This window comes from Electrona antarctica (genome assembly GCF_951216825.1).
Source record: "Electrona antarctica genome assembly, chromosome: 9".
Taxonomy (NCBI): Eukaryota; Metazoa; Chordata; class Actinopteri; order Myctophiformes; family Myctophidae; genus Electrona; species Electrona antarctica.
Genome location: NC_136790.1, coordinates 45,039,490 through 45,063,391, shown reverse-complemented (window position 1 = coordinate 45,063,391; position 23,902 = coordinate 45,039,490). Strand labels below are relative to the sequence as shown.

The 23,902-nt window shown below is 44.0% G+C and overlaps 1 protein-coding gene across 1 annotated transcript in view; it reads left to right on the top strand.

Annotated features, from left to right (window-relative positions):
• The window catches only part of LOC306930488 (acid-sensing ion channel 1B-like), a gene marked incomplete at both ends in the record, with an annotated part of 89,602 nt that overhangs the window by 15,076 nt on the left and 50,624 nt on the right, over positions 1 to 23,902 (top strand). The window lies entirely within an intron of this gene.

Sequence of the window (23,902 nt, the reverse complement as noted above, 5' to 3'; positions counted from 1 at the left end):
GACTCCACCCTCAGGGGGGCCTCCGACCTCTGACGGGCCGTCAGGTGTCAGTCAACCCCCCCGCCACCCTTGGCCCTCTCTCTCTCTCTCTCTCTCGCTCGCTGCCTTACTCTCTCCCAACCTGGGTAAAATGTGTGGCAATCAATCAATCAATCAATCAATCAATCAATCAATCAATCAATCAATCAATCAATCTTTATTTGTCACATACATATTTAAAAAAGTAGTATCTTTAAAATGCAGTGAAATGTACGTAGGTCAGCATATGTAGTGTCATATATCATATATCGTATATATGTCATTAGCACTGTTAAATGCAAAGAAACTTTACAGCTGCTATAAGCAATAATATGTCAAAAATATACCCCAAAAAAAAAGTTGGACAAAAGGACATTACACTTTTGACATATTATTGCTTATAGCTACTTTAAAGGACTGTATCAGTGGTCACTCATGGTATAGCCAATTTAACATGAATGTCGAACATTTTCCACAGCAAATGTTTGATTTTCAAATTCAATTCAATTAAATTTTTTGTCAAAGTTCAGTCATCATTGCAATGAGCTTTAGTCAATATTGACTATTCGGGTAACCGAATGGGTTCCCATATTGCAATGACTTAGACATGACCAAAAACAAATGTGATACGGCCATATATAGGCAGGACCACAGCCTCATCACTATGACCAGGGATCTCCATGTATGGCCATAAAAGGGACATATATGAGCACAAAGGGGACACAGACAGACAGGTAAAACAGGTACCCTGACAAAGCCCACCGATATAATTATGACTCGGACACATATCGGTCGGATCAGCAGCGTTTAGAGGTCAGGGCCACGTAGCGGCCCGAAAATCTAATACAAGAAATAAAGCCGAGGCCTGGGCCATGGCTCAGTGGTCCAGGCACCTTGTCTGGTAATCCAGTCTGGCAGTGTGCCGCGGGTTCGACTCCCGATCCCGACGGCCTTTACTGCATGTCTTCCCCCCCATCTCTCTCCCCATTTCCTGTCAGCCTACTGTCTGTCCCTCCATAAAATATATAAAATAAAGGCAAAAGCTACAAAAAAAAAAGATTTAAAAAAAAGAAAGAAAGAAAGCCATTGATGTAAACGCACGTACACTGTCTATGTTCATGTACTGTGTATTTATTAGAGTGCAAAATAACACGCTGTCTCAAGACACTTTACAAGAGCAGAGACCCAAGGTTTTGGTCACAGCGGCACGGATAAACTCCTCAACAGCCAGTGAGAGACCTCGAGCAGAACTAGCCTCTGTCTGGTCCGAGGCCATTATGTGCCTTGACCATGACGAGGTGGACAGAGTGACAAATGACAATCACATCTTTCAATAGACGACGACATGGACAGCATGGCATGTTTCTCTAACAGGCACTTCTTTCCAGTGGTGTGTAAAGTAACCAAGTACATGTACTCAAGTTTGTAAGTACTGCTGTACTGTACTTACAAACTTGAAATGGGACATTCTACATAAGTGAGTATAGCCTTTGGTACATTCTGATGCCAATGCCTTTGTACTTTTACTCAAGGACATTTACTTGTAATTGCAGTATTGATACTTTTACTGAAGTAAAGCATTTGAGTACTTAATCAAGTACTTAATCAAATCTTTCAATAGACAATGACATTGACACTGGTATGTTTCTTTAACAGGCACTTTCTCAGGTGAACCTCGCAGCACTGGCCTGACGTGTGTCAGGTTAATTCACCTTTCTAGCCTCATGGGAGAGTGAGGAACTATTGGAAAAATAAGCCTTGTGACACGTACGTCCCTAACGGCACATCATGTACACAATTATCTTTGAAATTGTCTCCGTAAATCACCACCTGCCTCTCTGTCAACTCCCACAGCGGCACGCCGAGCCCTGACTCCTGTCTCCTTCCCCCAAGCTCCCTCCTTCACTTCACTTCTCTCCCCATTTTTAATTCGCCCCAAAGCGACCCCCCAAATAACACGCACTGTACCCGGTCTCACCCTAACATGGGGAAATTGCACGGAATTGCAATTCCGCATACACGCCTAGAAAACAGTATTTATGATGTTGTGATACGAGACTAGATCTTCTATTTGGCCTAATGTTTCTCTTACATGCATTCACACAGACTTCTTAACTCAGCCAATCTGTCTCCAACACAAACTCACTCACACAGTCACTCAACCTGTCTGTCTGACACACGCACGCACGCACGCACGCACGCACGCACGCACACACGCACGCACGCACGCACGTGCGCTCTAACCCTTCAGTGTTAATTGAACTTAAACCAGATGGGCACATTTTGTACACCCTCAGTTAAAATGTTGGAAAACGTTATTCTGACTTTGGTATTTTACAGTGCAGAGATCGAGACAGAGTGCAGCGACGGAGAGAATAATGTGGAATTGGATTGCAGGATAGAAACCTGGACATAATAGAGAGATACCCAGAATACCTCTATAGTACAGAAGTACTGTTAGAGAATTTATGATGAGGAACGATTGAGAACGGGGGAACATAACGGAGGGTGTGCTGATGTGAGATGAGAAACAATTCAGAATGGGGAGAGAGTGCATGGTGTGTTGTCCTGGAGAGGAGAGACACTTTGTTCAGTACATGCTGACAAGCAGAGTAAGGCGTGCAGTGCGTGCGTGCGTGCGTGTACAGTCAGTAACGGACAGGTAAATAGATTGAGAGAGAGAGAACTTGGTTAAGTGCTGGAAAGAGAGAGAGAGAGAGAGAGAGAGAGAGAGAGAGATGGATGGAAAGAAATCAGGGAGTAGCAGCATGAGAGAGAGAGAGAATGATGGAGAGAGAAACCGGGAGAGAAAGAACATACAGCCATTTAGTATTAACTGAGAAAAGCTGGCTGGCAGCAGAGAGGAGGGAGGGAGGGAGGGAGAGTCGAGAGAGAAACAAAGATGGATTAAAAGCCATTTTACGGCCAGGTAGATGGATGAAGACAAACAGATTACAGGGTGGTACCACTGGCCCCAAAGTTTGACTCTCCACAAGACAAGGTCCTGCCCCACCCCAGTCGAGGGCTCTGGACTGATAGTTTGATTAAATGTGCTGGGCCTCGACACCCCTCAGCTCTGCCAAACAAACCATCAGCCTATCGTGGAAGCAGATAAAACCAGCCTTCTCCCCCCCCCCCCCCCCCCCCCCCCCCCCCCCCCGACCGATTTATTTAAGTTTCACCGCCAGAGGAGAGACCTTCCATTGTGGAGATTCTCTTTTCTCTCCCTTTTAGTAAGTAAATAAGTACATTTTATTTATAAAGTACCTTTCGAAACAATGTTACAATTAAGGTGCTACAATGTAACAAAATAAATAACCATGAGTTAAAACAAGGAACATAAGACAAGAGTAACCCAACAAGAATCAAATAAATAATTAAGCTCTAATGAGATATTAGCATTTGTATTGACTTTCTAAAATTAATTCATGTATTTTTGATGATCACATCTCAAATATTGACAGGCACACTGTAAGGGCAGCAGTGTGCAAATTAGTTTGTTTTTAGCCCCAGGCAAAAGATGTACCGCATAAAATACTGTTATTTTATCCATGTCTCCTTGACAAAATGGCTCATAAAGGATATAACATGCAGTGCACAATTTATGTTGTTTTTATGTCTTCTTTTGTCTATTTTCACCCATCACTCACATTCCCCATAGGTTTTCATTTCTGACATTTACTTCGAAATTGAAATATGTATGTGCTGTAGTATATACATGCCTTTGTGAATATGAACATCTCACTTAAAGCCAGCATAATAAGTAACACAAGTATATGAAATATTATCCACAATAGTTGCCACTAATGCAGCAAACGTCACAACACACGATGGTAACAGAAACGATTCTTCATGTTTGCCGCAGCTTTTATAGGTTCGTTTCATCACAGTGTGGGCAGACAGAAAGAAAGTTGATATTTGATTAACAGTCAGTCAAAACGGTTTCAGGATATGTCTCTTCTAGTCTGGATCCTTGTTCCTTGGGCGTTGATGTCTCCATCACCAAATCAAAACTGAACCGAACTGACAAGGATCATATTTAGCTTCGGGGCGGCTGTCTCTTTCAATACAAAGTTTGTTGGAATGGCTCAACTCTCTTTGTCTTTACAGGAATAACAAGCCAGTCATCATATATAAACCAGTTGTTCCCAAAGCAACGTTTTCATGCCAAGGACCCCCAAATTGACACGTATTAGCCAAGGACCCCCATAAAAGAAGATTTTTACGGCTCTATCAGTGACCATTTCAATTACAAGGACCCCCGGTTTAACATGCATTATAGCCAGGGCAGGCTACGGATCCCCATTTAATGGCATTCATGTCTCTGGTACCCCAATTTATATTGTAAAATCAATGTTAATTTAACTCTGAGAGTGCACAAACGGGTCCATTTGGTTCCATGTGTACACTCTCTGAGTTACAGTCCCATAAGGGTGCATTTGGTTCCTCACTATCGTTAGCTGGGGACCCCCTGGAACCCCCTCAAGGACCTCTATAGGGGTCCCCGGACCCCACTTTGAGAAGCACTGATATAAACCATGTAATGTTATGCTGTGAGAGTCCAAATCCAATTAACTCTCCATTTTTCTACCCGACACTGGAAACAGCTTTTTTTTTTAATATATATAGGAAATCTTCTTTTATGCCCCTCTGTTGACTATTGAATGAATCAGAGAGAGGGAGCGATTTGCCTTCCCCTTTTCTTGATCCATTAGTCACCTCTGGGTGTCTTTTAGAAACCCTCTCTGTTTCCACACCAAGTGTCGCGCATTCCGTTTTTCACCCATGCCGAGTGATTCATACTGCATGATCAGAGAGCTCTGGCCCAAGGCCCCTTAACGAGTGTCCCTGAGTCATTCTCATAATGGTCATTAGTGAGTGTCTTTATCCAGCGTTTCCGAGCGGCGTGTTATTCCATCATCGTTGTCGTCCTTGTTGTGGTGGTGGTGGTGCAGCAATGTTTATTTGTTTTCCCCGTCAGGCGAGTACATCATTATCCCTTCCCTGGGACGGATTAGTTTGTTCGAAGCGACCGATTCCTCCAGCGGCGTGTCTGTGACTTGATGAGAGATCTAGAGGCGTAGAGAGTATTGGGCGGCAATCGTCAAATAAGTACCGTGAAACACGGAAATGTCAAAATATATCAGCAATGATCTCCGAACACGTCCAAACTTCATAGGCAAACTTTTTGTTCTGTGACTATAACTTTGGCTTTCCTGCCACACACACGCGGCACTCCAAAGTGAAAGATGCAGCCAGTCTTGCATCTTTTATTTTTGGAGTGCCACGTTTTCCACTTTGTTGGTTTATGAGTTGAGTTATATTTAAAGCTGAGCACGGTGGTGGCTCAGGGGTAGAGTTGGTGTCGAAGTGTCCTTGAGCAAGACACTGAACTCCTAATTGCTCCTGATGTGCTTGTTGGTGCCTTGCATGGTTTCCGCCACCATCAGTGTATGAATGTGTGTGTGAATGGGTGAATGTAATGCACTATGAACTATGTAAAGCGCTATAAAAATGCACCATTTTCCATTTAGCACCCACTGCCTCAACCAAGGGCAGTTTCCAGAGGAAGCACGCCTGCATTTCTTTCTTTAACAGAACAAAGAGAATTGTATTTTCTCTCACTTTTGTATATCCATCACTCCATCTTTCTCCTAAAGTGCATAATGTCAATGTTGTTCCACGCAGGACACACACCTGTATGAAATGAAGATGGCGATTACTATCTGACAAGTGGCGACGTGAATGCATGTTGACGATGGATGCATGGCGCCTCCTTGAAGTTCCACCACCACACATCGCTCCCGTTCATCAAAGCATGTCTAGTGATTATCAGACGAGGTGAATGCCTTGCTGGATAACCCATTGAGACCTGGAACGCATCCATGTCACGTTAGCGTTTAACCACATTAACCATTAACCCATTTTGGGGCGGGAACCCGTTTTGGTGTTTTAAACATTGTTATAATTTAGCTATTGAAAAATAGCAGATCTACAAGCTCATAGCGCGCCACCGAGTGGCGCGCTATGAACTTGTAGATCTGCTATTTTTGAAAAATCGTTAAAATGTGCCTCAAATCTTTCCGAAAATTGTCATGATTTAGAAAACTTTTTTTTTTTTTATTTCGACGTCAGGCCTGAATGGGATAAGGGGGCAATTACTATACACCAACAATCCAAGATGCAATGTGGTCAACATGGAAATGAATGGAAATGCACCGGGAAGCAAGAGACCGGGACGTTCCAGTGAAAGCAGTGAATGGAAAAGATTGGAGAAAAAAAATGATTACATCTTCCATTTCCTGCCTGCATGGCACCTTTTTTCTGTGGTTGGCTCACTACAGTCGCTGCACAACACAGTAAAATCCACAGTGTTGATGTTACTCCAATAATGTGCAAATTGACCCCTTTTTGGATCACTGGACAATGGGGCCATGTTTTACATTCTCACAGTTAAATCTGCACTGTGGACTTTTATTTTGTGGACTGAAACTTCATTGGAGACCATAACTGTCAGTGGTTCCGCCTGGACAATGAATAGTACTGCAAAGTATGCAGCATAATCCAGATAATGTAGTGTACCTGTACCCGGTCTCACCCTAACATGGGGAAATTGCACAGAATTGCAATTCCGCATACACGCCTAGAAAACAGTATTTATGATGTTGTGATACGAGACTAGATCTTCTATTTGGCCTAATGTTTCTCTTACATGCATTCACACAGACTTCTTAACTCAGCCAATCTGTCTCCAACACAAACTCACTCACACAGTCACTCAACCTGTCTGTCTGACACACGCACGCACGCACGCACGCACGCACGCACGCACGCACGTGCGCACGCACGCGCGCACGCACGCACGCACGCACGCACGCACGCACGCACGCACGCACGCACGCACACACATTGGCCTAATGTTTCTCTTACATGCATTCACACAGACTTCTTAACTCAGCCAATCTGTCTCCAACACAAACTCACTCACACAGTCACTCAACCTGTCTGTCTGACACACGCACGCACGCACGCACGCACGCACGCACGCACGCACGCACTCACGCACGCATGCACGGTATACACAGTGTGACAGAAGGTCCTCTTCCATAAGCCAGGGAAGCAATCGCACCCGTGTGAAGTGAGGGGTGCTCTTATCATCGTAAGTACATCATTATGACGTAACATGCCTATTTGCTCAGACACCTATGACGTACATTCTCCATTCATAGGACAAAAATACCGATTTGCTCGTCCACATATGACGTAGATTCTCCATCATTGTCGATGGGAATGTAATGTTTGTGTATGATGAAAATATACACTAATAGCTGAATATAGGAGGGGCTAGCGCCCCTCAAAAAGGAAATACCGGTACTCAAGGTAAAACTACCTCAAAATCTATTCTATTCTAAATTCTAAGCATATATAGCACTTGAGCTACTTTCCACCAATGGCTATAGGATCAGCCTATATAATGCATATAGCTATTACCCTGGATAAGAGCAGTGTGTGATGACAGCCATCCAAACATGAACCTGCACTTAAGTTATAACCAGCATTCCCCAAGGGAGCTAGCTAGGGATGTTGCTGTGGTGATGGTGCACTTATAGGCCTGTATACTGTATAGCCGCCTGGTTTTGAATGCATGAAATGCATGTGTCTGTTAATATCACTGGGACAGCTCGGGCCTAATCCATCCAACAGATTCTACAAAATGTCTTCCAAATCATGACAGTTTTCTGTTTCTATATCAGTAGTTCTCAAACTTTTTCATGTCAAGGAGCCCCGGCAAGGCCAGAATGGTATGTATTTGGCCGCAGACCCTGCATCTGAAAATACGATGTTCCAGAGACCCCCCCAGAAGCAAAACATTGAGTTAGAACGATTTAAAAAAAAATAGCAGATCTATACAAGCTCATAGCTTGAGCTTGTATAGATCTGCTATGTTTCAATAGCTAAAGTATTGTGCTTAAAACAGCAAAAGGGGTTCCCGTCCTGCCTCGGGAAATGCTTTGGTGATGGTGGTATATAGCCTGGTTTTGAATGCATGCAATGCATGTGTCTGTTATCATCACTTGCACTGGGACAGCTCGGGCCTAAAGGAGCCATTAAGAGCTGAGTTACGGTATGCTTTTTTCCCCCCGATGCCTCCTAAAATGCTGCATTATTTGCATTCATTTAGCATGGGGACTGAGCTAGGGGAGTTTTAATTGCCTCTCATTACCTGTGCCATTAAAGAGTTATATATATGCTGAGTCAGGGGTATGTATACAATGATGGTGGACACCAGTGCTGTGTATAAAGTTACTAAGTACATTTACTCAAGCAAACATAAGCATTATGTTATACTTTAGCTATTTTTGAAAAATTGTGAAAACGTGGCGCAAATCTTTGAATATTCTTTCAGAGTGAATGTTTTTAACTCAAATCTTTGCTTCTGGGGGGGGGGCCCTGGAACAACATAGTTTCAGATCGGGGTTGCAGGCGACTGTGGCTCAGGAGGTAGAGCAGGTCGTCCAATGATCCATGGGTCGGCGGTTCGAATCCCGGCTCCTCCTGTCTACATGTCGAAGTGTCCTTGGGCAAGACACTGAACCCCAAATTGCTCCCGATGTGCTGGTTGGTACCTTGCATGGCTTCCGCCGCAATCGGTGTATGAATGTGTGTGTGAATGGGTGAATGTAATGCACAATCTATGTAAAGCGCCTTGGATAAAGGCGCTATATAAATGCACCATTTACCATTTATTTACCAATCCTTGACATGAATATGTTTGAGATCGACTGACATAGAAACATGGGTTTTTCAGAAAAGTGTGAGGATTTAGAAGGCATTTGTAGAATCGTCCTCAGGTCTAAATGGGTCGAGTACAATTTTGAAGTATATTTTTGAGGGGCTATGTCCAGCTTTTAGTTTATGTATAACCCAGATTTTGTCCTATATATAACATTAAATGCCATTGTCAATGAATGGACAATTTTGAGCTGATCAGGCTATATAATACCTTACACCACTCAGTTCACACGGGTGTGATTTTTTACTTTACTGGAGTATATTTCCCATTGTGAGCTTGTAGATCGGCTATTTTCCAATGGCCGAAATATATAGGACTGAAGTGGTTAATGTATGTTTTGTCATAATAATCTAAATCTACAAATTACAAAAGTTTTGCGACACATTGTGAGCTTGTAGATCTGCAATTTTCAAAAGGAATTTGAAAACTTGAAATGAGACATTCTGCATAATGAGTGCTTTTACTTTTAATATACTTTAAGTACATTTTGATGCCAATACATTAGCACTTTTAGTCAAGTACATTTAGCGTTTCTAAATTGCAGTATTGACCCATTCTTGGCAGGAACCCCTTTTGGTGTTTCAAGCATTATGTTATATAGCTATTGAAAAATAGCAGATCTACAAGCTCATATAGCGCGGCACCGAGTGTCACGCTACGAGCTTGTAAATCTGCTATTTTTGAAAAATCGTGAAAATGTGGCACAAATCTTTGAATAAATATTCTTTCAAAGAGAAACGTTTTTAACTCAAATCTTTGCTTCTGGGGGGTGGCTGGAACAACATATTTTCAGATGGGGGTCGGCGGCCAAATACATATATTTTTGGGGGTCCGTGACATGAAAAAGGTTGAGCACCACTGACATAGAAACATGCAGGTTTCTCAGAAAACTGTCAGGATTTAGAAGGAATTTGTAGAATCGTCCTCAGGTCTAAATGGGTGAAAACAACTGAGTATACTTTTTCCACCAATGGAGGCTATAGGTCTGGGTGCTGTCAAACGGCCATGGTGAATGCAGGACCATATATGGTATTTAGAATGCAACTGGCAACTGGTGACATAATGGTCTGGAATATGGTGTGAGCTATACTTATGAAAAAGATTAATTGCATGCAATCACATAACCCTGTGTGTGTGTGTGTGTGTGTGTGTGTGTGTGTGTGTGTGTGTGTGTGTGTGTGTGTGTGTGTGTGTGTGTGTGTGTGTGTGTGTGTGTGTGTGTGTGTGTGTGTGTGTGTGTGTGTGTGTGCGCGCGCGCGTGTCACGGCATAGAAAAGAAAGACAAATGATGATCCGTATATATCCACTGAGAGAACAATTAACGCTTTCACTCAGTAAACAGCGCAGAGAGGTTCAGGGAATTATTATATGGTCTGACAACATGAGCAAAGACATGACAGAAAGGAGACACTCAGAGAGCGTGGAGGAGGAGGAGGAGGAGGAGGAGGAGGAGGAGGAGGACGGAGCTATATATACAGTCAGTTATAGAGCGAGATAACCTGTAGTGTAACTGCGTGGTTCTGTGGCTTAAATTGGCTAATATTGGTATTTGGTGAAGTAATCCTCTGCAGGACTCCTGTTGCTGCATGCGTGCGGACAACGCGGCACGGAAATCATTTTAATAAGCATAACTTGGCGATCCGCTGATATCAAAGCTTATTATTATTATAGGGTTCGCTCAGCGACTGACAAACTATAAACTCCCCGTCTCCCCCTCGATCCGCCGACCCGCGACAGCAGACAGACTCCAAATGCTGCTCAGTGCCGGAGAGAAGAAGAGGGACACAGCAGAGGAGAGAGCGCGCTATACACCCCACAGATGATTATGATGTGCGCTGCATGCGCTTCATGATCCGAGCTCTCCAAACGAAGACACAGGCGTCTGTAGAAAACGAATCGCGATCAATCCAGGGACTATTAGCCTCGGAGACCGCATGAGGCGTTTTAATCCATGGGACCGATGTTGGATGTTGTGAGCATTCATCAATTCCCCCCAAAATGTGCCAGCAGTGCGAATCATCCGGATCCACCTCCACAACCACCACCAAGTCAAGTCGAGCGGCGGGCTCCTCCCGGCTCTCGGACGCCGGTAGGCTGTTCCTCAAGCACACCACCGTGCACGGCCTGAGGCACGTCTTCCTCGGCGGCTCCTACCCGCGCAGGGTTGCCTGGCTGCTGGCGTTCCTCGCCGCGCTGGCGCTCCTCTTCACGTGGTCGTCCAACCGCGTGCGCTACCTGCTCTCGTCGCCCGTGCACACCAAGGCGCACATGGTGTACGCCAAGCGGCTCGTGTTCCCCGCCGTGACCATCTGCAACCAGAACCTGCTGCTGCCGCGGCGCATGAAGAAGACGGACATCTTCAGCGCGGGGAGGTGGCTCGGACTGCTGGGGAGGAACTGGCAGGTCTCTCCCGCTGCGCGCGAGGCGCTCGCTCCGCCGACCAGTCCCCGGGATGATGGTGATGGTGGTGGCGGTGGCGGCACTGGTGGCAGCGCAGTCCTGGCTAATAGCGAGCCCGACCCCTGGTCGCCCTTCTCTCGGATTTTAGACTTCAACCACTTTCTCCCGCCGCCGCGTGAGTCGCAGCCCTCCATGAGACAACTGCTGGACAGGCTGGGACACCAGCTGGAAGAGATGCTGCTGTACTGCCGCTACCAAGGAGAGCTCTGCGGGCCGCGCAACTTCAGCACCGTGAGTGTGTGGACAGTTCCAAAGTTACAATATCTGTGGCTACATTATGTACAGTAGGCGCCACTTATTTGCCTATTTTTTTTTTTTTTACTAATTTGAAAAACCAAGCTCACAACGGTTCAATGTAGATCGGCTAGTTGAACAATTTGAAAATGTTTTTCAAAATAGTAAAAAAATGTATTAAAAATAAATAAATAAATAAAAAGGCAAATAAGTTTAGGGATAATGGGTAAGGGAAGGGGTGGCACTGGCACAAGATATAGCCCCTGGTGTAGTAGTTATTTTTGTTTTGTTGGCTTTCGATTTTGGTTTGATTTTCGGATTTTGGTTTTTATATGAACATATTATAGGCTACACTGTGGGGTAGATCACAACAGCACGGGAAGCTACAGTATGGTTGAAGTTCATTTTCAGACGTTGGTAATAATGATATCCGCGAATGCTGTTTAAAAATCAACAGCCCGCAAATTTGATTTGGATCGCTTGCAAATAGTGGTCTCCTTATGGTCGGTTGCTTTCATGCAGTCTTTTGACCTGATTAAGTTTGATGATTGAGTTGGGACTTGGGACTCATTTCTTATGTTGATGCATGGAGTTCTGCATGACCTAATACTCATAATGAAGGTCCATCAATTATGCACAATCCTTTGCACTGGTCTGGGTCTCTTTCTTCTAAATGCCTCTGGGTGTTGAAGCTAATCCAGGACTCAGGAGTCTCTCTCTCTCTCTCTCTCTCTCTCTCTCTCTCTCTCTCTTCCCCCCCACCCATCTTTTTCTCCATCTCTCTCATGCTCTCTCTCCCCTCATGTCACTGAATCACTATTTCCTGACATTCCTGTCTCTCACACTCATTGTAGGAATGTAAACAAGACATTTTATAATTATAATTATAATTAGATGTAATTTTATAGGACCATCTGAACTTTATAATTAGATGAAATTTTATAGGACCATCTGAACTTTTCCGGTTGGTGAGGTTGACAACTGAACATTAGATTAGTTGATTTCACACGATGGCTATTGAAAATGACAGACTTGCAAAATTAAAGGGTTATATACATTTATAGAGTTTACAAGAGATGTTCAGCATTAGGCAAAAAAGGCTACTAATCCAACTATCAAAGTCTTGGTCAAGGTCAACTAAGACCAAACTGAACTATTAATAAACCAGATATGGGGGCAGAATGCACAGAAAACAATCCTTCAACAGAGTTTGCTCTTCTGGTCTGAAATGGCCCCTCCACCACTCGCTCCGCTCTTAACACAGAGAACGATCAATATATAGAACACTAAAGGAGTGTCTCGGGAGACCAATATGCTGCTAATGAAGACTTTTGATTCATTTAGCGGTGTTTTTTCAGCACTCTGCGACACTCTTGATGCAGAGCGGTTTAATAGTGACAGGCTCATTGGAAAAGGCAGCTTCATTGATCGACACTCATAATCCATGAAGCACAGCGAGAAGTGGGTCTCCCTCCCACTGTCTCTCCCATACTTCATCACCCACATTTACCTTCAGAAGTGGGTCTCCCTCCCACTGTCTCTCCCATACCTCAGTGGGTCTCCCTCCCACTGTCTCTCCCATACCTCAGTGGGTCTCCCTCCCACTGTCTCTCCCATACCTCATCACCCAGAAGTGGGTCTCCCTCCCACTGTCTCTCCCATACCTCAGTGGGTCTCCCTCCCACTGTCTCTCCCATACCTCATCACCCACATTTACCTTCAGACAGTGATGGTATAGTGAGGGCTTTTTTTCTCCCCATGATCGAAGCCCATGTTAGTCAAATAAGCAGTTATGCTGGTAATGGAGCTGCCATAGGCACGTCTGTGCGGTTTTATGAGCGCCTGAGAGGCCCATAATTCAGAGGCACTCGATTAAAAAAATATATCTCGCCTTCATGGCTGTTTTAGATGTCCGCATCATCAGAACACATGCATAACACCACAGATGGCTCCCGCTTTTTCTCTCCAAATGCACTTGTGTTTTATAAGAACCCTGCAGAACATATATTTCAGACAGATGTTTTACTCTCATCCGAGTACTATCAGCCCCAACACATTATAAGGACGCTTTTATTGCTCAAAGTAATTACATTGGCAAAGGCCGTAATTTCAATGATATAAATCCAATTCACGAGTTTTTTAGTTGCTTGGAGAGGTCGTGTGTCTACCTGTGCACATGGATAACTAACAGGGCCCCTGTCTTCGTGTGTCTGCCTGTGCACATGGATAACTAACGGGGCCCTGTCTTGCTTCAGCTTCAGGGCAGGGCAAGGCGTTGGTATGACTCAGGTCACTAACATAATTCACATAGTGAGAACAGAAGCATGAAGACAGAGCTGGTCCGGGCGATGGAGTGGGTCTCCGGAGGTATACGGAAAGCCCATGTTGGCTGTTTCTTTCTCTCTATAAACCTGCTCCATCAACCACTCCGTTCAGTCTCTCACTCCATCGCTCCATCCTTTTATCCATCCATACAGTGGTGGGAAAAAGTATAGGCTATACTCAAATGTTTCAAAAGAATCAAGGCCAATGTGAATCATGGGCCATGCAGCGGATTCCAAGCAACCGCATTCGGGAACAGTTCGAATCAGGCCCGGACTGGACTGTCTGGCAATTCTGGCATTTGCCAGAAGGGCCCGCGCAAGGTGGGGCCGGCCCAAGCGCAGAAAAAAGAAAAAAGAAACAAAAAGAAACAAAAAAAAACACCGGCCTGCTGGGCCGGCCCAATTCTCACCCAGTCCACTCTGTCCATAATCTCATAGGGGGGTTGAAGTGATTGTGACATTGGTGGAGGGGTGGTGGAGCCTCTGTTGTGACATTAAAAAGTGACATTATGGATAAAAAAAAGCCGGTAAAGGCCAAGAAAAGAGTGTTGTTGTCGGCGACGAAACTGCATGATGATCCTCCGCTGCTGCGGAGGATCATCATGGTGGTGGTGGTGGTGGTGTTTCACCACCACCGTGCATTGTTATTCCCGAGGACCCACCCCGAGCCCGAGGACTTGGACCGGGGGAGGAGAGTCGGAGTCAGGACGAGAATATTAATGTTACGGCTGAGGTTGAAGTGATTGAAAAAGAAGCAGGTAGGCGGCCTAATGTTAGTGAAGTTGTCGCTGATCATAATTATGTAGCAGCTGTTGTGTGCATACGCAGTGCAATGTTGGTATGTGGGTTACAGTGTTTGTTTTTGTTTTTGGCTGCTGCTGTGCCATGCTCTTGCCTCTTTGTCGGCGTGCGAAAGAGTAACTTTATAGGCTTATTTATAGGCTTTGATGATGATGCGTAAAGCCATGCTCAGTGGGAGTATGGTGCCTGGCTGACTGGATGAAGTCAGCAGGCAGTTGTTGATCGTTGTTTTTTTTCTCTGTGGAGTATGAAGCTGTAGTATTAATGAGTACAAGTAGATGCTTTGATTATAGATAAGTGAGCGCTGTGATATTAAAATGGACTGAGCTGTGATTGTGCCGTACTGTGCAAAATGGAGCCGGCCGGCGGCCACTGGCCTATAAATTCATATCATGCCTGTTGGTGAAATATATACATCTAAAATGGTTCAGTAATAATTAGCATAGGTTATTATTAACGAAAAACATCAAATACTATTTTAAATTGGTCTAGTAAATTAGTAACTAATCAGAAGCAGCAACCATGCAGAGCTATACCAATCAGATTAAATAGGCTAACTAAGCCTTAAACGTTTGACAAGCAATATTCAAAATACAACTAACTAACACAATGATATGTTTAATTTTATATACATTTACAATTTACAATTTACAATTTAGCAGACGCTCTTAATCCAGAGCGACTTACATTAAGCAAGAACAAAAAGCATGGGAATACATCACATATATAAAAAGCATTTATCAAGAAACATGCGTAAGCTAAGAACGTAGCTAGAACATATCTATATAATGACACTGTACATATATACTATACTATGCTGTACATATATACTATGAAGTGCTATGACTACATACAATGCAATTATTGTGCTGTCTACATAACATGTTATAAGTCTGTATCAAATGCTATCTAAGTCTAAAAAGTGCTGTCTAAAGGGGTAGGGTGCTATGGGCCATGATGGAGTCTGAAAAGGTGGGTTTTCAGACTACGGCGGAAGATTGGGAGTGATGCTGCAGTTCTGACTGCAACGGGGAGTGCATTCCACAGTTTTGGAGCCAGAAGGGAGAAGAGTTTGGGACGTGTGGAGCGTTGTCCCGGCGTTTTTAGTGAGGGTACTTCCAGCTTCCCTGCATTGGCTGATCTGAGTGCGCGGGAGGGTTTGTAGGGTTCAATCATACTTGCAAGATATAGGGGAGCCATACCTCTGGTTGCTTTGAATGCCAGCATCAGGGCTTTGTATTCTGTGCGGGCAGCGACCGGGAGCCAGTGGAGGGAGCGGAGCAGGGGGGAGACATGTGAGAATTTTGGCTGGTTGAACACTATTTGCACTTTTATTTAAACCGTAAAACTATATGTCCAAAAGTAATGGGAAATGTCAACATTTTTGTGCGTGGTTTTGACATAATGACGTCATAGGGCTGGTGACCATCACAGATGCCAGGGCCGATTTTCTTAGCCAATCCGTGCCTGGTTCGAATCAATTGGACTCAGTGTGAATCCCCCATTAGCTACCAAACACTTTGCGGGGCAGGCCTTCATGCCCTCCTGTGCATCGCGCCCATCCACAGCCATGCATATGTTCATCCCGTTTCCCATACAGGTCTCACATCAGTGTTGTTTTCGACGAAAAATGTTCGTCGACTACCTTTTTCCACTGACGAAAACTCAATGGAAACTAAATGAAAACTAAGCTATTATGACTAAAACTAGAAGTTAAATGTATTGACAATTTCGTCAACAGAAACAAGACTATAATGTTAGGAAGGGACTAGTGGACAAGGGATCCAGTATAAATCATTTTATACACGACTAAAATCTTATGACATTTAGTTGACTAAAACTAAAACATTCCAGGTGACTAAAATATGACTAAAACTAAATGAAGTTCCATTCTAAAGACTATATGACTAGACTAAAATAGAAATGTGCTGCCAAAAACAACACTGTCTCACATCATGAGAGTTCTAGTGCATGCATGGCTTATAATCTTTTCCTGGGTGGTCATTCATTATCACGGGCAGACAGACTCATTCATCCTAGATGAGATGTTAACTCGAAATTAGATGTAGTCTGTATAGTCTCCGCTCCGTTACACAGTTATCAGAGCACAGTACAGTACTGTAACTATAACAATAAATCTATAGTTGCACCACTCAGTTCACAGAGGTGTGTAAACCACTCCTACAACTGGCTTTGTTAGTCTGTCTGTCTGTCTGTCTGTCTGTGCAGAAAAAATGAGCATGGTTGCTACGGTCACCCAGTTCACCCGGGTGTGATTTCATTACGTCAGACATTACGTCAGACCACAGCTGATCAGGCTATATAAGACCTTACACCACTCAGTTCACACGGGTGTGATTTTTTTTCAATGCAAAGTATAGCAGTTATTGATGCAATGTCGAAAGCACCCCCGAGAAATGTTACATGGCCACGCATTCTTTCCATGACTGCCACAGTGTCACAATTTGCAATGTCCCCCCAGTGCCTGGTTGATCTTGAAACATGTGGCTGCGTGGCAGCAAATTTAGATTTTAGTTTTAGCCATAGTCTCTTGAATAGTTTTCATTTAGTTTTAGTCACATTTTAGTCACCAGGAATGTCTTAGTGTTAGTCTAGACTAAATATCATAAGATTTTAGTCGACTAAATCTACAGGTGATTTAGTCGACTAAAATGTGTTTTGGTGAGCCTTGATGCCGTCGTAATGGCTGATTTTACACTTTTACACTCACAACGTGTCGTGCTGCGACGCGTTATGAGCTTGTAGATCTGCTATTTCAAACCAAGTGTAAAATTACATATACTGGATCTCTTGTCCACTAGTCCCTTCCTAACATTTGAGTGTAGTTTTTATTTGTTGACGAAATTGTGAATATATTCAGTCTAGTCATCATAGCTTAGTTTTCATTTAGTTTCCATTTAGTTTTCGTCAGTGGAAAAAGGTATTTTTTGTCATAGTATTAGTCGACAAAATCAACACTGGTATAAATGGTGCATTTATATAGCGCCTTTATCCAAGGCGCTTTACAGAGATTGTGCATTACATTCACCCATTCACACACACATTCATACACCGATTGCGGCGGAAGCCATGCAAGGTACCAACCAGCACATCGGGAGCAATTTGGGGTTCAGTGTCTTGCCCAAGGACACTTCGACATGTAGACAGGAGGAGCCGGGATTCGAACCGCCAACCCATGGATTATTGGACGACCTGCTCTACCTCTTGAGCCACAGTCGCCACATTCATACACCGATGGCAGCAGAAACCATGCAAGGCACCAACCAGCACATCAGGAGCAATTAGGGGTTCAGTGACTTGCTCAAGGACACTAACTCTGGGGGAGCCCGGGTTCGAACTGGCAACCTTGTGGTTACCATCCAGGCACTCTACCCCTAAGCCACTGCCACTGGGACATTCCCCCCGATTGTGGTTCCGTGGCCTCGTCACATGTGCCATGTGGGGTCTAGCCGTGGGCCACCTCAACATGCTCAGGCCTGTCTGTCAGGCATAGCCTGGCTAATAAGCCAGACTCAAATCACACTGTCGTGTGGTATTTGAGTCTGGAGATGCTGTGTATGGATCTTGTTTCCCGGGGGGGCGGGTTCAAACATTTTCTCTTTGACGCAATTGGTCAGAGCTACTGTCAGTCAAAGGTCTCAAGCATTGAACGTCACTGTACCAAAGCCCGCCCATATTGCATACCGTGTGCCGATTGGCCACACCAGTTCTCTGGTGTAGGAAATGGGCGTACAATTGAGCCTCTCCAGACCGTAATCCGCCGGCAGGCAATTTTCTTTTTTGCCAACGGCCGATTCGGTCTGGCTTATTAGCCAGGCTAGTATAGTGGGACATTCCCCCCGATTGTGGTTCCGTGGCCTCGTCACATGTGCCATGTGGGGTCTAGCCGTGGGCCACCTCAACATGCTCAGGCAGGCCTGTCTGCCTGTGAATTATTCATCTTAGAGAGGATGACGACGCTTTCTTTCAATTTGAAAATGTTATTTTCTTTAGTGTGACATGTCACACAGCACTTAGTCACTGAAGCATAAATCAGTCTGTCTCGGTTGGTTGGGTTTTACTTCTTTAATTTGCGGGGTTGATATTAACATTTAAATTCATCTTCATGTTCACAAGTTAGCCTCTCTGTTCTTTCCTCAAGATGTGGAAAATATTTACTTTGGGTTATAGCAAAAGCCAATCATATTTACTTTGGGTTATAGCAAAAGCCAATCATATTTACTTTGGGTTATAGCAAAAGCCAATCATATTTACTTTGGGTTATAGCAAAAGCCAATCATATTTACTTTGGGTTATAGCAAAAGCCAATCATATTTACTTTGGGTTATAGCAAAAGCCAATCATACTGGAATGCATGAGTCAGCCCCCTGTGACGACCCTCTCCCACCCAATCATAGATGTGTTACTTCAGCTTAATTCATCACCACAGTGTTATGATATTAGCCCATGCACAGTACATCTTAGTCTATGTACTTGAACTTGAGATACAGTGTACTTGATATGTATTGTGTACTGCCGGTACTGTAGCATACTTTATAGATAGGCTACGAGAGACATCTAGGCGGCAGCAAGGTCAGCCTTGCTGCAGTAGGCACGTTCTTCTGTCTCATATCTTATTGTTACGTCATTATGATCCAGCACTATATATGTTTCCTGTTTGTGAAATAAACTTTGTGAACCTTAGCGTGATACTGTCTCGTGTCTCGTTAATTTGTTCTCCCGGGTACCCGCCGCCACCACAGTCGCCGTACCAAAGGAATACTTCAACTGGATTGTCACACACCACCCAGCCTGCACACACTACCTGTCTGTCAGAACCAGACGAGGGTCCAGTAGTACTTAGATTACAACAGTTACTTCAGCTTAAAGGAGCATTCAGTGATTTGGGTCATTTGGAAAACCACCCAGTCCGCCCCAGTAACAAAATGTGCACATGCACGCTCTACAGTGGGGGGAAGTGCAACAGGCCAACAGCATGTGCACCAAGGCCCGCCCCCACTCGATCATGATTGGAGGAAGGCCCCTCTCATCCTGATTGGATGAAGGCTTTGCCACCCGCCACCAAAACTGAAACTAGGGTTTTTTGACCCCAGGGGTTAACTGGGGACAGGGATGAACTCCTTATATGGTCAGCACACTCTATAGTAGGGAGGATTATCCAGAAAAAATGAAAAAATAAGTGATATTTGAATTAAGTCAAATCACTGAATATACCTTTAATTCATCACCACAGCAATAAGGAATAAGCAGCAATCCATAGAGAAATGTCTGGCTACAGTATATCACCATTTAAATATCATAAATATGTATTCATTGTCAACAACAACAAATGGGATTTGGGGCAAGAGGTGGAATGGAACTTGTTTGTTTCAGTGAGGCTCATTTTGCTGATTTGCTGATGTGAGGTGGAAGTATGGAGCCAAGAGCATTTCATGGTAAAAGAAGTTGTTTGCTTTCCAAAAATGACTCAATGCTCATTTTGCTTTCTCTTGGTCTGTTTACTTTCAAGTGGTGTTGTTGTTGATGGGGCTCGTGGTGCTCGTGGGCATAGATATATATAAACTCTAGATGGCTCAAGGCGGAGTTTCTGACGTCGTTCACCCGGCAGCCATCTTACTTCGGGGATACAGTACAGTATGTTCAATGGCAGCTCAAACAGAAACAGTCATAACTCGCTCAAATCTTGACGGATTTACAAACGGGTTGGTTTATTACAAACGTTGTCAACGTGGCTATGAACGTCGTATAAAAGCATATAAGTATGCGGACGTCTCTGACGTTTATAACAAACCAAACCGTTTGAAAATCGGTTGAAAATTGAGCACGTTATGGTCATTTAAGAGTACATGCCCCATAGACACAATGTTATGTGTCCCGAGGTAAGATGGCCGCCACGTAACGACGTCGCTCTCCATTGGCCAACAGCGCGGGTGAGCTATCTAGAGTTTATATATATTTATTACATGGCTTGGTTGAATGCTTGATTCTGATTGGTCAATCGCTTAATTCAGCGGTGAGTTATCTCATGATAATGACCGCTCCGCTGTATAATGACCGCTGCCTAATCAAACCCTCTGAGCACCACCAGCTGCGCGGCTGCGCCCGCTTGATTTACTGCCGTTTCCAACATAACAGCCATGTAAACACACACACTACTGACACACAATGTAATTTACAGCTAAACATTGCTCTTAAAAATGTTTTTGAAAACATTTGAGCGAGAAATAGACGAAGCAGCTGGACCCGAAAATGGATTCTATTTGATCAACTCACTTCCTTGTTTTCCGACAGTGCTTCAGCCCTGCAGCTGGGCAGACGCAGCCAGCGCGAAGTTATGGAATACTTTTTTTGTTGTGTTTTGGATCAATGGATTAATTTATGTTAGTTAGCCATGTAATAAGCGGGATAATATCTGGCTAGGTGGTCATTGTCGGGATATAATTCACCTTCAGGGAGTGTAACCACCTCGGCTTCGCCTCGGTGGTTAAACTCCCTGTCGGTGAATTATCTCCCGACAATGACCACCTAGCCAGATATTATCCCTTACATCTATGCTCGTGGGTGTTTCTCCGGCTGCCATGTTGTTGTTGTACGATTGTGTCATGCTTTTCAGCTGCGAATCATGCTGTGTTATACAACTAGAGCGGTGCCCGTCAGTGGTGGAAAAAGTACTCAAATGTTTTACTTAGGTAAAAGTATAAATACTGCAATGTAGAACTACTCCGTTACAAGCACTGTCCTGTATTCGGAATGTACTTCAGTAAAAGTACAAAGGTATTGGCATCAAATTGTACTTAAATTACTAAAAGTAAAAGTACAGAATATATATATCACAAGTTCAAAATGTGTACAAAATCTTGTGAATGCGACGCATTGTGAGCTTGTAGATCGGCTATTTTCAAATGGCCAAAATGTATATAGGGCTGGAGTGGTTAATGGGTGTTTTCTAATCAAAATTACAATTTCCAAAGTAACTATAGTAACTAAAGTTTTCAAATAAATGTAGTGGAGTAAAAGTACAATATTTTTTTATCCAAAATGTAGTGAAGTAGAAGTGAACGTATTGGAAATTTGAAATACTCAAGTAAAGTACAAATTCCTCAAAATTGTACTTAAGTACCTAAGTAAATGTATTTAGTTACTTTCCACCACTGGTGCCCGTTGTGCACTGGTCTACTTGGAACGATGCAAGTTGGAAATGAATGCCCCACCCAGTCTCCCTTTTATGCCGAGTTCTTTGTAAGGCATGCCCAAATATGGAGTCTATGCAGATGTCAGAACAGGCCAGCTCCATATATGGAGCCCAGGCAGAGGCCTTTTGTGGCGGTTCTACATGACCGTGGGTCCCCCCGACCCACCCAGTTATTATGTCTGCGTCCCTTTTATGTCCATATATGGAGTTCTTTAAATCGTCAGGCATGCCCAAATACGGAGTCTATGCAGATGTCAGAATGATGTCAGAACATAGGACAGCTCCATAATGGAGATCAGGTCCAGAGCCTGGGCAGAGAGAGGCCTTTTGTGGCGGTTCTGGACAACCGTGGGTCCACCGGGCACTGCACTCCCTGTGGGGGTGTGGAACGGAACACGTGTGTCGAATTTGAAGTCGGTGGGGCGAACGGTTCTCGAGTTACGTGGATTCCAGACGTACGTACAGTACGCACGCACAGAGAGTTTGGTGCATTCATAGTTAGATAGATGACTCCGTAATGACAAAGTGCTGTATATGAATTAGCCCTTAAAAGCTCAGAGCTTCTTAGCCACAGCACAATGGAGGAGCTTGCTGCCTCTCCAAGGTCGCCAGCACCCACGGAGTGTTCGCTCCGCAGCTCAATGTGCCCAGCGCAGGCTCCATGGTTACCACAGCAACTCTGACACCTCCCTTTGGTCGATCAGCTCGCTGTCAAGACAGACGTATCTGTCTGTCTTGAATGATACGCATGCACATGCAGGCGTACACACGCACGCGCACACACACACACACACACACACACACACACACACACACACGCATTGACAGACACAAACACTTTTGTGCGTGCACACATACACACAAACACATGCGCATATAAATGTACAAATGTTGTACACACTTTGTGCACTCAGCCACACACACACACACACACACACACACACACACACACACACACACACACACACACCGGCAATCCAATTTCCTCTGTTCTCCCATATATCACGTTTGTCTTGGCGATGTGTGTCCCAGCTGCTTTGATCACCGACGCAGATGCAGAGTTGCATGGAACTCACCTGCTCTTGCCAACGTTCAAACTCATCTTTAGACAGCCGGAGCAAAGTGGCTCTGTGTATTTAGATAATGTATGTATAGCATTCAGTGGTGGAAAAAGTACTCAATTGATTTACTTAAGTAAAAGTACCAATACTGCAATTTAGAAAGTAAAAGTACGGAATTGAAAATGTACTTGAGTAAAAGTACAAAAGTATCGACATCAAAATGTAATTAATGATGTAATTAAAGTACTAAAAGTAAAAGTACTCATATTGCAGAATGTCCCACTTCACAAGTTCAAAATGTGTACAAAGTCTACTGAAAATAGCAGATCTAGTTCTATCGGCTATTTTCAAATGGCCAAAATGTATAGGGTTGAAGTGGTTAATGTATGTTTTCTAATCAAAAATGTAATCGCCAAAGTAACTAGTAACTAAAGTTTTCAAATAATTGTAGTGGAGTAAAAGGAAAAATGTTGGCTCTGAGATGTAGTGGAGTAGAAGTAAAAGTACTGGAAATTGGAAATACGGTTGATTAAAATGGTAAATGGTGCATTTATATAGTGCCTTTATCCAAGGCGCTTTACATAGATTGTGCATTACATTCACCCATTCACACACAGATGCTGGAGGAAACCATGCAAGGTACCAACCTGCACATCAGGAGCAATTAGGGGTTTAGTGTCTTGCTCAAGGTCACTTCGACACTAACTCTGGGGGAGCCCGGGTTCGAACTGGCAACCTTGTGGTTGCCATCCAGCCACTCTACCCCTGAGCCACCGCCGCCCCGTTGATTAGACAATGGATGGCTGGTGGTTAAGCTGTTTAAATGGGTTCCAAAGGGGAAAAGAAAACCTCCCTGTCATTTTTGTGTAAAGGCTAAAAGGCAGTGACCTTTTTTTTCTGCAAATGTTGCACTTCATTATTATCATTGTTTCAGCAGCACAACTCGACTCTATCAGTAAGTAAGAAAAATTGGACACTGCGATATTTTCTGCCTCAT